Raw genomic sequence first — 12,786 nt, forward strand, 5'->3', positions numbered from 1 at the left:
TCTGAATTAGTGAGCTCATGCTATAGTGAGAGGTTGGACAAACGTGGGCTGTCTTCTCCACAGCAGTGGAGGCCGAGGGGAGATCGATAGTGATTTATAAAATTATGAGAGTCCTAAGCAGGGTAGATAGCTTGTATCTCTTTTTGCAGGTTTGAAACACTTAATACTAGTAATCAAGCATTTAAGATGAAAGGAGGTAACTTCATCAGGCTTTTTATCTAGAGTTCACTGGGTGCCCCTTTTAACACGGAGTGTGGTGAGTGCCTGGAATGTATTGCCTGGGTGATGGCAGAGGCAAATGTAATGGAGGCATTTGAGAGGCTCTTACATAGGCACATGAACGTGCAGGAAGTGGAAGGAAATGGACTTGTGTAGGCAGAAATGGCTAGCTTAGTTGGCCAATTGTTTGTTAGTTTAATTAGTTCAGTACAATATTGTGGGCTGTGCTGTACTGTTCAATGTTTGACCAAGTTCATTTATACTGACCAGGTCTGCTACATGAGCTTCTTCCATTTGCCCTTATTTGGTCCATATAGATCTAAATCTTTTCTATCCATGTACCTATCCAAGTTTCCTTTCAACATTGTATTAGTACCGACATCTACGACTTCCTTTGGCTAGTCATTCTACATACTCAGCCCTTGCTGCATGAAAAACTTGCCCCTCAGTTCCACTGTAAATCTTCCCCTCTCACCTTCTAGCTTTCGAATCTACTACCTTGGGAAAAAGTGTGGCCACTTACTTTATCTATGCCCCTCACAGGGTCTCAGAAACATCGTGTACAGTTATAACATCAGCAAGTCTGGAACTTGAGGCCTGGATTTCAGGCCCTTGACCAGATTCTTCATTCACCATCATTGGCAAGTCCTGGGTCATCACCAATGATTGATAGGTCAATCTGAAGTCCAGATCAAGCCTGAAGGTGAATTGGAAGTCTGGAATGAAGCCTAAGCGTCAATTGGAAGTCCAGCAGAAATCAATGTTGGTGCAGTAAGTCTGTGAATCTCTGGGAGTCCATTAGGGAAACTGAAGGCTTAATACAAATCCACCAATCCACTCAAAGCTGAAGGCCAAGGCGGACATTCATAGGATTATTTGTGTGGGTGGGCGGGAGGAAGGAATGAGGCTTGATTTGCTGTTTCTGCTTTGTCACTTGGTGTGTTCTGCTTTGTTGGGCTCTGTGCTGTCCCGCTGAGCATGCTGGGAGTGCTCAACCACACTTGTGGGCTGCCCCCAGCACACCCTTGTGTGTTACGGTTGTTAATGTAAAGTAATGCATTTCACTGTGTGTTTCAATGCACATGTAAATCTGATGTCACAACATTTGTACTCAGTGCCCCAGTCCATGAAGACAAGCATAACAGACATCTTCCTGACCAGCCTGCCTACCTGTGGTGCCATGGTAAGGGAACAAAGTACTTGTACCCCTAGGTGTCTCTGTTCTACAACACTTCAAACAGACCAGTCAATCACTCTGTATGCCAGGCTCTGGTTTATCTTCCCAAAGTGCATCGCTTTGATCTAGTCTGAGCTGAATTCTGTGCTTGACCAGTCCTTGTCACTTGTGTCATCCCCGCCATTACCCAACATCTCAACTCTCGGTGTAGGCAGCTTTTGCTGTCAGCTGTCTAAACATTGGAGAACACTTTCTAAACCCTCCTGCCGCACACCTGTCACCATGTCACGCAGTCAGTATTGCTGCTGCATTGTAGCTTGAATGACAAGGATTGGACCTCTGGTACTGTCTATGTGGAGCTCACACGTTTTCCTGTGGCCTCCTCCCACATCCCCAAAGATGTGCACGTTGACAGGTTAATTGGCTGCTCTAATTTGCCCCTATCGTGCAGAATTTTGGAGAGGCTGACAGGATTATGGGGAGAATAGGAAAAATTTGCTTTTTCTAAGATAAAAATGATCTTTATTTTTCACCTGAACATTGAAACATATAGTGAAATGTGTTATTTGTGCCAAATCAAATCAACAAGGATTGTCCTGGGCACCACACTTCCAATGCCCACATAGTCTCCCTTGTCAGTGTTTAAAATCTTCTTGCCATTCAACTTTCCGTTTGAGCTGAGGCACTTTGTAAAAGGGGAGATTTGTTGGACCACATGGACAGAAAGCACTAAATACAGCAGGGCATTATCTGGGTGTGTAAATGCAGCGACTGATGTAAGTTGCAGTGTGACTGTTCTTTCCAAAAGTATAAAACAGATCAGCAGCAGAAAGGAAATAATTCAGGGAGCGGAGGGTTAAATTAGGTGTGGGAACAACCTAAGTTATGAAGTTTGTTTGTGAGAAATCGTTGGTGTGACAGCTGCTTTTAGCTGAGAAACATGATGTTATGATTCTGCAATGTTATTATGCAGTGTGCATTGCGAGTTAATGAATCATTTCACGGATTTGGTTAGTTATACTCAGTAACAATAGAGCTCACACAGAAGTGGAAGTGGATAAAGAATATCTATCCATTAACGTTGTTAAAGGTGACTGCTCAAGAGCTGCCATAACACCACATTAATGGAGTTCAGGGCAGCTAATGGCGTTGAGAAACAGCAGCACAACAAGCCTGGAGTTAGTTTTATTATCTTAGAAAACTCAGACAGTCCATCCATGTTCTAGATCCTGCCCTGAGGACATGGAGAGCTTTCACGTATCGTTCTAACCAAACTCATTGACTAGTATGCACCCTGCCACTGTCTGCAGGGTGTTCTCACGTTCCCTCCGTAACCACGTGGGTCTCCTCCGGGTGCTCCGGTTTCCCCCTGCAGTCCAAAGACACACCGGTTGATAGGTTAATTGGTCATTGTAAATTGTCCTGTGCTTAGGCTACAGTTAAAATTGGGGGAGGGGGGGGGGAAGCTGCTGGACAGTGCACCTCAAAGGGTTGGAAAAGCCTACACTGTCCTGTATCTCAATATATAAATAAATTGCTAGTTTCAGTTCAGGACATCAGGACATGCCCTCTTCTCATTGCTACCATCAGGGAGGAGGTACAAGAGCCTGAAGACAAACGCTCAATGTTTTACGAACGGCTGCTTCTCCCCTGCTATCAGATTTTTGAACAGTCCATGAACCCTTGAACACTACCTCAATATTTTGCTGACTTTGTGCACTACTTATCTTTCTTATATATTTGAATGCAACTTAGTGTAAGTCTTTATGCATTGCACAATACTGCAGCTGCACAACAAATTTCATGCCATGTCAATTGTCATGGTGTTAGCTTCACTGTCACAAAGCCCTAAATTCAAAAGGAGATTTTAAGCCCTATCCGACATAGGTATCCATGGGGACCCTAACAAAAGGGAGGTTATATTGTAAGCTGCTACTCTTCAAAGACTAGCTTACTATCCTGTCTAGTCACTGAGATGAGGTCTAGATGCCAAAACCTTCTATTCGAGTAGACCGCCCTCCCTCCCTACCAAGAAGGAGATACTTCCAGCTAACAAACAAGTAAAAGCACAATTTATTTTTTTAATGATATCCATTTAATTTTAGACAAGTAGTTCTAGGCACACTTTTAAAACTCACAGAGGATAAATAAATAAAAGGCTTCTGAACTACAAAATATTCATAAATGTAAAGGATTTCCAAACACAAATGCAATTCTTACAAGCTAAAGGTACATACCAACCAGTTGCAGATAATCAAGTCATCCATCACAGAAACTGAAGGCTAAGGAATGAATTCTAGCTCTACTTTCTGTCATTCCTTCTTTCTGTAATTCCCCTTGCCATTTCTAACAATCCTCAAGGCTTTCTAACATTGATACTGTTTTCTGGTTGACATCTGCATCTGATATTTTTCAGATACCTTTGCTGGGACAAAGTGATTCACACAGATGGTCTAAAATTCCCAACATTTTTTATGCCATGGACCAATACCATTAAGCAAGGGGTCCATGGACCCCAAGTTAGGAACGACTGGTCTAAATGCTTCTAGGACAAAAATCCCAAACACCCAAAATTGGATGCCCTGGTAGTGTAGTGGTCAGTACAACACCTTACAGAACTGGCCACCTGGGTTCACTTCCCACTGCTGCCTGTAAGGAGTTTGTATGTTCTCCTCATGTCCGCATGCATTTCCTCTGGGTGCTCCAGTTGCCTCCCTCAGTCCAAAAGACAACCCAGTTGGGAGGTTTATTGGTCTCATGATTAAACTAGGATTAAATCAGGGAATTGCTGGGCAGTGTGGCTCCAAGGACCAGAAGGGTCTATTCTGCACTGTTTCTCAATAAATCAAAAAAAAACCCAAAATTAATGCTGACTCTCTGAGTACACAAATATCCCAACCATTGATTGATCAACCATACCTGTGATCATGTTGGAAGTGACAAAATCAGTCTGGTCTGCAAGCTTCCTTGAACTTAGCCAAATCATTTAGCAGTGCAGTCTGAAGCAGGTCAACTAACATAACCTTACATGGATTAAACACGGGCCCACAAGACTGTTTACTAGTTTACAACAACAAGGTTGGAAGATGTTAGAGCCCATTATTAAGGATGAGGTTTTGGGGTGCTTGGAGGCACTTGATGAAACAGGTCAAAGTGAGCATGGTGTTCTGAGGGGAAAACTTGCCTGACAAATCTGTTGAATTTAATTGATTTGACTTTATTTCTTACGTCCTTCACATACATGAGGAGTAAAAAGCTTTACGTTACGTCTCCATCTAAATGTGCAATGTGCAATCATAGTAATTTATAATAAATAGAGTACACTCAAATTCATCAGACTGAGTTCATCAGTCTGATGGCCTGGTGGAAGAAGCTGTCCCGGAGCCTGTTGGTCCTGGCTTTTATGCTGTGGTACCACTTTCTGAATGGTAGCAGTTGGAATAGATTGTGGTTGGGATGGCTTGGGTCTCCTATGATCCTACGGGCCCTTTTTACACACCTGTCCTTGTAAATGTCCTGAAGCATGGGAAGTTCACAACTACAGATGCACTGGGCTCTTCACACCACTCTCTGCAGAGTCCTGCAATTAAGGGAGGTACGATTCCCATACCAGGCAGTGATGCAGCCAGTCAGGATGTTCTCCATTGTGTCCCTGTAGAAAGATCTTGGGATTTGGGGTCCCATACCAAACTTCCTCAACCGTCAGAGGTGAAAGAGGTGCAGTTGTGCCTTTTTCACCACACATCTGGAATTCTTTGAGGAAATAACAGGCACTATAGACAAAAGAAAGTCAGTGGATGTTGTTTGTTTGGATTTTCAGGAGGGTTTTGACAAGGTGCCGCACATGAGAATGCTTAAGAAGGTAAGAGCCCATGGTATTACAAGAATGATATTAGCATGGATAGAAGATTGGCTGACTGGCAGAAGGCAAAGAGTTGGAATAATGGGGGCCTTTTCTGGTTGGCTGCTGGTGACTAGTGGTGTTTTGTAGGGGTCGGTATTTGGACCAGTTCTTTTCACGTTGCATGTCAATGATTGGATTATGGAATCGTTGGCTTTATGGTCAAGTTTGTGGATAATATGAAGACAGGTGAGGTTGCAGTTAGTATTGGGGAAACAACAAGTCTGCAGAAGGATGAAGACAGGTTGAAAGAATGGACAAAAAGGTGACAGATGGAATAGAGTGTAGGGAAGAGCCTGTTCATGCAATTTGTTGGAAGGGATAAAGGCGTAGACTATTTCCTGAATGAGAAGAAAATTCAAAAATTATAGATGCCAATGGATTTGGAGTCCTTATACAGGATTTTCTGAAGATTAACTTACAGGTTGACTCAATGGTCGAATTATGCTCCCATGTTTTATGGTCTAACTCGGCAGGTCAAGCAGCATCTATGGGGGGAAATGAACAGTTGACATCCAAGGCTGAACTTCAGCCTGATGAAGAATCTCAACCCCAAGTGTTGACTGTTTATTCCCCTCCACAGATTCTATCTGACCTGCTGAGTTGCCCCAGCATTTTGCGTGTGCTGCTCTGGATTTTCAACATCTGCAGAATCTCTTGTGTTTAAGACACCTAGCACAGTCTGGTAAGGTATTGCTGAGGGTTAATTGTGACCTTAGAGCTATGCTATTTCAAAATGCCAGAAACTCACGGTCCAGTTCATAAGATATTGCAAGAGGCCTGCCAACAGCCAAGCCTTTTCCAAGAGAAAAAATGAGTTAAAAATAATTTATATAATAATATGGTTACATTGCAGGCCTCTGTGGCACAGGACATCATCACATTTTCTTATCTATACAACATATTTGTGGCTGAAGGAGCTAGAAAATTAATAGTGAGTCACTGGTGATTAATAGCCAGTATTATCCACCTGCCTTCTTTTACAAAGATTTGGACTAATTATGAGGCACTTTTCAATATTCCTTCATCTCAATTCATGTTTTACAGCAAGTGAATGTGTTTATTTATCAGAGAACTGTATGAACGAAGACTGGTGAACTACTCCATAAATCTACGAGTTCCTATAACAAACATTACTTCACACACGTGCGTTCCAAGTTTGGAGGAATTTCTGAAGTTTCAAGATGTTTGGTTCCTTTCAAACTGTTCTTCTAAGTTAAGAAAAATGCCTTGATTTATTAGCCTGCTGTTACTTGAGTACGACTTCGAGCAATTTTAAACATGAGTAAAGTTGATTCATCGGCCAAGCCATGAAATTTATTAAATATTATTTATCCATCTATCACTGAGTGAGAATAGCAGTGGTGTGAGAAGTGCTCACCCTGAGAAATACTACCCAGAGTTAACCTCTAATTTCTTACTTACCTACTGCCCATTTCGCCACTGGTACTCTATCTCTAGAAGCGTTCAAGGCATCCTTTACTGTGTTGGTAGCTTCCTCTCAGTTTTCACTCCTGTCAGTCATGCAAGTCCATAAGACCAGAAGACATAGGAGCAGAATTAGGCCATTCAGCCCATCAGATTCTGCTCATGGCTGAACCTAGATCCCATTCAACTTAATATATCTGCCCTCTCACTAGATCCCTTGATGGCCCGACCAATCAGGAATCTATCAACTTCTGCTTTGAATATATCCACGGAATTGGCCTCCACCGCGGTCTGTGTCAGAGCATTCCACAGATTCACCATTCTTTGGTTTAAAAAAATATCCTCTACTTCTGTTCTAAAAGGTCGCCCCTCAATTTTGAGGCTGTGCCCTCTAGTTCTGGATACCCCCATCAGAGGACACATTCTCTTCACATCCACCTAATCTAGTCCTTTCAACATTTGGTAGGTCTCAATGACATCCCCATGCATTCTTCCAAATTCCAGTGAGTACTGGCCCAAAGCAGCCAAATGCTTTGTGTTATGTTAACCTTATGTTAACCCCTTAATTCCCAGAATCATCCTCATGAACTCCTCTGGACCCTTTCCAATGACAATACATCCCTTCTGAGATAAGGGGCCCAAAGCTGTTCACAATACTCCAAATGTGGCCTGACTAGTGTCTTATAAAGGCTCAGCGTTATCTCCTTGTTTTTATATTATATTCCTCTTATATCCTAGTCCCAGCTGAAAACTCGAGTACCATCACACTCAGATGCAGAAGGATTCTTCATTACTGTTTCCATAACTATTACATTTTATCAGTCAGGGTTGTTAGCCCTGAGCTGAACCCCCAAACCTAGTGGACTGATGGACCACTCTTAGTCTGTCCTCTACCCTTTGACCCGATTGGTATAGGTGACCCTACCAAGAGCCAAAGTTTAAAGTCCCGACTCCAGCCAACATAGCTCTCCAGGTCAGTGAGGCACCCAGCCTCCAAACCCTATGATAAGGTTGTGATCCTCTTGGAGGAACCTCTATTTTCCCCAGGTGCTTATTTTCTCCCCTGCCCCTGTCAGATCCTTCCATGTTACAATCTACTTTTTATCAGAGAGAAATAAAGAAGAGCTGATGCTTCAGGCCTTACCTTGCATGTCAGCAGGTCAGGCAGCTTCTATAGAAAGAATAAAGAGCCTGATGAAGGGTCTCAGCCCGTAACATTGCTTTTTTGTTCCCATCTCCATAGATGCTGCCTGGCCTGCTGAGTGCCTCCAGCAATTTGTGTCTGTTACTCTGGATTTCCAGTATCTGCAGAATCTCCTGTGTTTTTATCCGCATGTGGATAATTTTGTGGAGGTGCTTTTACTGAAATATGTAATGCAATATGGCAATTAAATCTAAAAACAGCTCCGATGAAAGACCATTGATCTGAAGTGTTGATTGTCCCTCATCATAGATGCTGCCTGACCTGTTGAGTATTTCCAACAATTTCTATGCTATTGCAAGCAAATTAAATTTTCAGCTAAATGGCACAAAAAGTTAACTAAATCCTGATTTACAGTTAATTAATTTCTCAAATTGTCTCTCATCACTGATGCCGTCTGACGGATGAACATTTGTAACATTCCCTATGTTATAGTAAGCAAATTAAAATATCAGCTAGATGTTACAAAAGTTTCACATTGTGTCATGGAAGATGCTTCCAGCTAACAAAATAGTTTGAACATAGCTTATTTATTTTCAGCAATACATGCTTAAATCATGCTTAAAACACATTTAAAACTCACTGAGGATTTCTGTCTTATCAAAGATTTCCAATTTACAAACCATAAAACACAAAGGATTTCCAAAACACAAGTACAATTCCTATAAGCTGAAAAGACATACCCATGAGCTGCAGACAGACATTGTAGAAATTGAAGACAGAAGAATGGGTAACAGTTCACCCTTGTCTTTCTGTCATTTTTCTTGATGTTCCTGGACCATTTCTAAAAAGCCTAGACTGCTCTCTTTATTTATACAATTTCTTAGTCACCTGGGTGACTTGAGACACGTGATATTTTATTGGATAACTTTTAAGAAAAACTTCTGGAGACAAAGATCCTAAGTACCCACATTTAATGCTGTAATGCTGATTATTTGCACACATAAACCTTCTAGCTATGAACAGATTAACTATTTGATATGCTAATTGATAATATCAATCTGGTCCACAAGCTTTCTTGAATGAAGTAACTCAGAGAGCTTTGTCTAGTTTGAAACAAACCCAATTAACGTAACCCATTGACCTACACTGCATCACTTAAGCAGGTAGCCCCGGTGCTGTGGGGCCAGCAAATCTGGTCTATAGACAGTGCAGTTTGCAAAGGTGCCCTTTGAAATTCAGTCTGATTATTTCTTGCCATTTACAGTGCCTTGGGAAAGGATTCAGCCCCCACAACTTTCTTTTCACATTTTACTGTCTCGTTTTCTCAATTTATATATTGAAATAAGGTTTCTGAGCTAACCTACAAAACATGATGCATCATGTCAAGTCAAAAGAAAAATTCCAAGATATGCCAACAATTCACTACAAATTAAAAGCTGGAATTGTGAGGCTGAAACAGTACTCATCCCCTTTGCAATTACTATGCTAAAATGAAGTGCATGGCTCTACAATCTCTAAGGCCTTGCACAATAAGTGTATTTATGGAGGTGTAGCCATAAAATCTTTGTAAAGCATCAATTAGAATATGCTGCGAAGATGTGAAAGAAGGTCCTGTGGTCAGATGAGACTAAAGTGGAATATTTTGGCCTCAACACTAAGCGGTATGTATGGCATGGATGTGTTACTGTGATCAGGGAGGTAACACCATCTCTACTGTTAAGTGTGGTGGAGGTAGAACCACGCTATGGCAGCAGCAGGAACTGGAAATCTGGTCAGGATTGATGGAAAGATGAATGCTGCGAAATACAGAGATCTTGGATAAAAACCTGCTGGCCTCTGCTAGAAAACTTAAACTGCAGAGGAAGTTTGGGACAACAACCCAAAGCACACTGCCAGAGCAATGATGGAGTAGCTTCAAAAGAAGAAAATTGATGTCCTTGAGGGGCCCTCCTGACAAGACGTCAAGATTATGATCCACTGCTGTTTCCCAAATAACCTGGCACAGCTTGAGCAATATTGCAAGGAGGAGTGGGCAAATTTTGCTCCATCACAGCTAATAAAGAAATACTTCTGGCTGTAATAGCTGCAAGAGGTGGTTCAACTAAATACGGAACTAAGGGGGAATGCTTGAACTGCTCACATTTCAGTTTTTGAATTTTAATTGTTCATGCTTTATAATTTTCTCTTTTTGGGCTCTACTGTGAAAAAGTACATGTTATTCACAAATAAAAATTCTCGGTTAAATGGATCAAAACTTCTAATTGGAATAGTCATCTACATGAAGAAAGTGTTGTGGGCTGAATACTTTTACAAGGCACTCCACATTAAGAAATTAAGACTGGCTCCTGTTTATGATCAGAAGCTAAACAAAGAATATTGGTTGGAAGTTTAATTTATTCAAAAACAACACTTTGATCTTTAATGAAAACACAAAATGCTGGTAGAACTCAGCAGGCCAGATAGCATCTATGGGAGAAGGTAGTGACGACATTTCGGGCCGAAACCCTTCATCAGGAGTGATCAGGAGGATATGTTTTTATTTATTTCCAGCATCTGCAGATTCACTTGTGTTGACTTTGATCTTTAAAACTGTTAGATGTTGTGTTTAGAAAGCTGAGCTTAGCAAAAAAAAAATGGTCTCCTGGCCCAGAACCGTAGCGTTAGTGGAGGAAAGTTTGCGTGTAACGTCAGAGGTAGGTTTATCACAGAGATTGGTGGGTACCTGGAATGCACTGCTGGGGTAGTGGTAGAGGCTGTTACAATAGGGGCAATAACAGAGTCTTAGAGAGGCACATGGGTGTAAAAAACATAGAAGGTTTTGGGTCATGTAAGAGGAAAGGGTTATGTTGATTGTAAAGTAGGTTTACATAGATTAGCATAGCATCATGGGCTAAAAGACCCAAACTGTGCTGAAACGTTCTACGTTCTATTTTCTATATAAATCCAGTGGAAGCAGCTTAGAGAAGGTTTACTGGACTGATTCCTGGAATAGGCACATTCTCTTATGAGGAAACGTTGGACAGGCTAGGTTTATATATGTTAAAGTTGAGATGAGTGAGAGAAAACCTGATTGTCCCTGACAGATTTTAACAGAGGAGAGAATATTTCTTCTGTGGGGAAATAGACCCGTAGGTTGTTGTTTAAAAACAAGAAAGGATTTAACACAGAGATTAAGTCATTTATTTTCTATTAGATGTTTTGTTTGGACCACAACCAAAAGAAAATCTGCAGATGCTGGAAATTAGAGTAACACACACAAAGTGCTGGAGGAACTCAGCAGGCCAGGCAGCACCCATGGACAAGAGTACAATATGGCCGAAACCCTTTGGCAGGACTGGAGGAAAAAGCTAGGGAGTGGATTTACAAGGTGGGGGGAGGAGAGAGAGAAACACAAGGTGATAGGTGAAATGGAAGAGGGAAGGATGAAGTCAAGAGCTAGGAAGTTGATTGGTGAAAGGGACAGAAGGCCATGGGAGAAAGAAAAGGGGGAGGAGCACTAGAGGGAGGTGATGAATGGGCCAGGAGATGAGGTTAGAGAGGAGAAAGGGATAGGAAATGGTGTAGGGGTGGGCTGGGGGCTGATGCACCATCAATAACTCTGAGACATGAGGCGAGATATCGGCTTTTATTGACTGGAAGAAAGAACAAGCAGCAATTGACCGCCATGCTACATCCTGGAGTCTGAGGGCTGGGCTCAGGCCTCAATTGCCTTTATACCGGGATCTGTGGGAGGAGCCACAGGAGCAGTCAGCGGGTGGGGGGGGGGGCGTGTCCAGACAGGTATATGTAGTTCACCACATTCACCCCCCCTTTGTTTTAAAAGAGAGTCCCCACGGGGCGAAGTTTCTTACAAGTATATTTACAGGTTAAGTCTATCAGGTGGCCGAATCTGTCGCTACGATCTACGTAGCACCGGCTGTGATTGCACAGGTGCCGGTGGTGATTGCACCGGAGACGGAGGTTGTGCTGGTTCCGGCCTAACTGGAGGTGTCAGCTCACTAGGCGTCAGTGATCCCTCATGCATGTGCGAGGCGCCTGGTATATGCGCGTGCGAGACGCCCGGTTTAGGAGAGTCTTGGGGAGTCTGTGTAGGGCTCGATGTGCACGGTTTCACCTCAGGTACAGGGTCCATAGTTACCATGGAGTGTTCGGAGTAGTGGTCTGCTGCTCCTGCGGGCGCCAGGTCGCGGACAGAGACCGTGTCCTCCCGCCCATTGGGTAAGACCACATAGGCATACTGGGGGTTCGCATGTAGAAGGTGAACCCTCTCGACCAGTGGGGAGTATTTATTGCTCCTCATTTGTTTCCGGAGCAGCACTGGCCCTGGGGATGTCAGCCAAACTGGTAGGGAGGTCCCAGTGGCAGACTTCCTGGGAAAAGAAAATAGGCGCTCGTGAGGGGTGGCATTGGTGAACGTACATAACAGGAAGTGGATAGAGTGGAGTGTCTTGGGGAGGACCTCCTGCCATCGAGAGACCAGCAACCCTTTTGACTTAAGGGCTAAAAGTGTGGCCTTCCACACTGTGGCTCTCCACCTGTCCATTACCCCGGGGATTATAACTCGTGGTCCGACTGGTAGCAATACCCCTAGCCAGCAGGTACTGGCGCAGCTCGTCACTCATAAAGGAGGACCCTCTATCACTGTGGATATAGCAGGGATATCCAAACAGAGTGAAGAGCTGGCGCAGGGCTTTTATGACGGACGTGGCAGTGGTGTCAGGGCAGGGAATGGCAAAGGGGAACCGCGAGTACTCGTCGATAATATTGAGAAAATAGACATTGCGGTTGGTGGAGGGAAGGGGGCCCTTAAAGTCAACACTCAGTCGCTCAAAGGGACCGGTGGCCTTGATAAGTTGCGCCTTTTCAGGATGGTAGAAGTGCGGTTTGCACTCAGCGCAGACTTGGCAGTCCCTGGTC

This window comes from Hypanus sabinus, chromosome 6, assembly GCF_030144855.1.
Source record: "Hypanus sabinus isolate sHypSab1 chromosome 6, sHypSab1.hap1, whole genome shotgun sequence".
In the NCBI taxonomy this organism is placed as follows: Eukaryota; Metazoa; Chordata; class Chondrichthyes; order Myliobatiformes; family Dasyatidae; genus Hypanus; species Hypanus sabinus.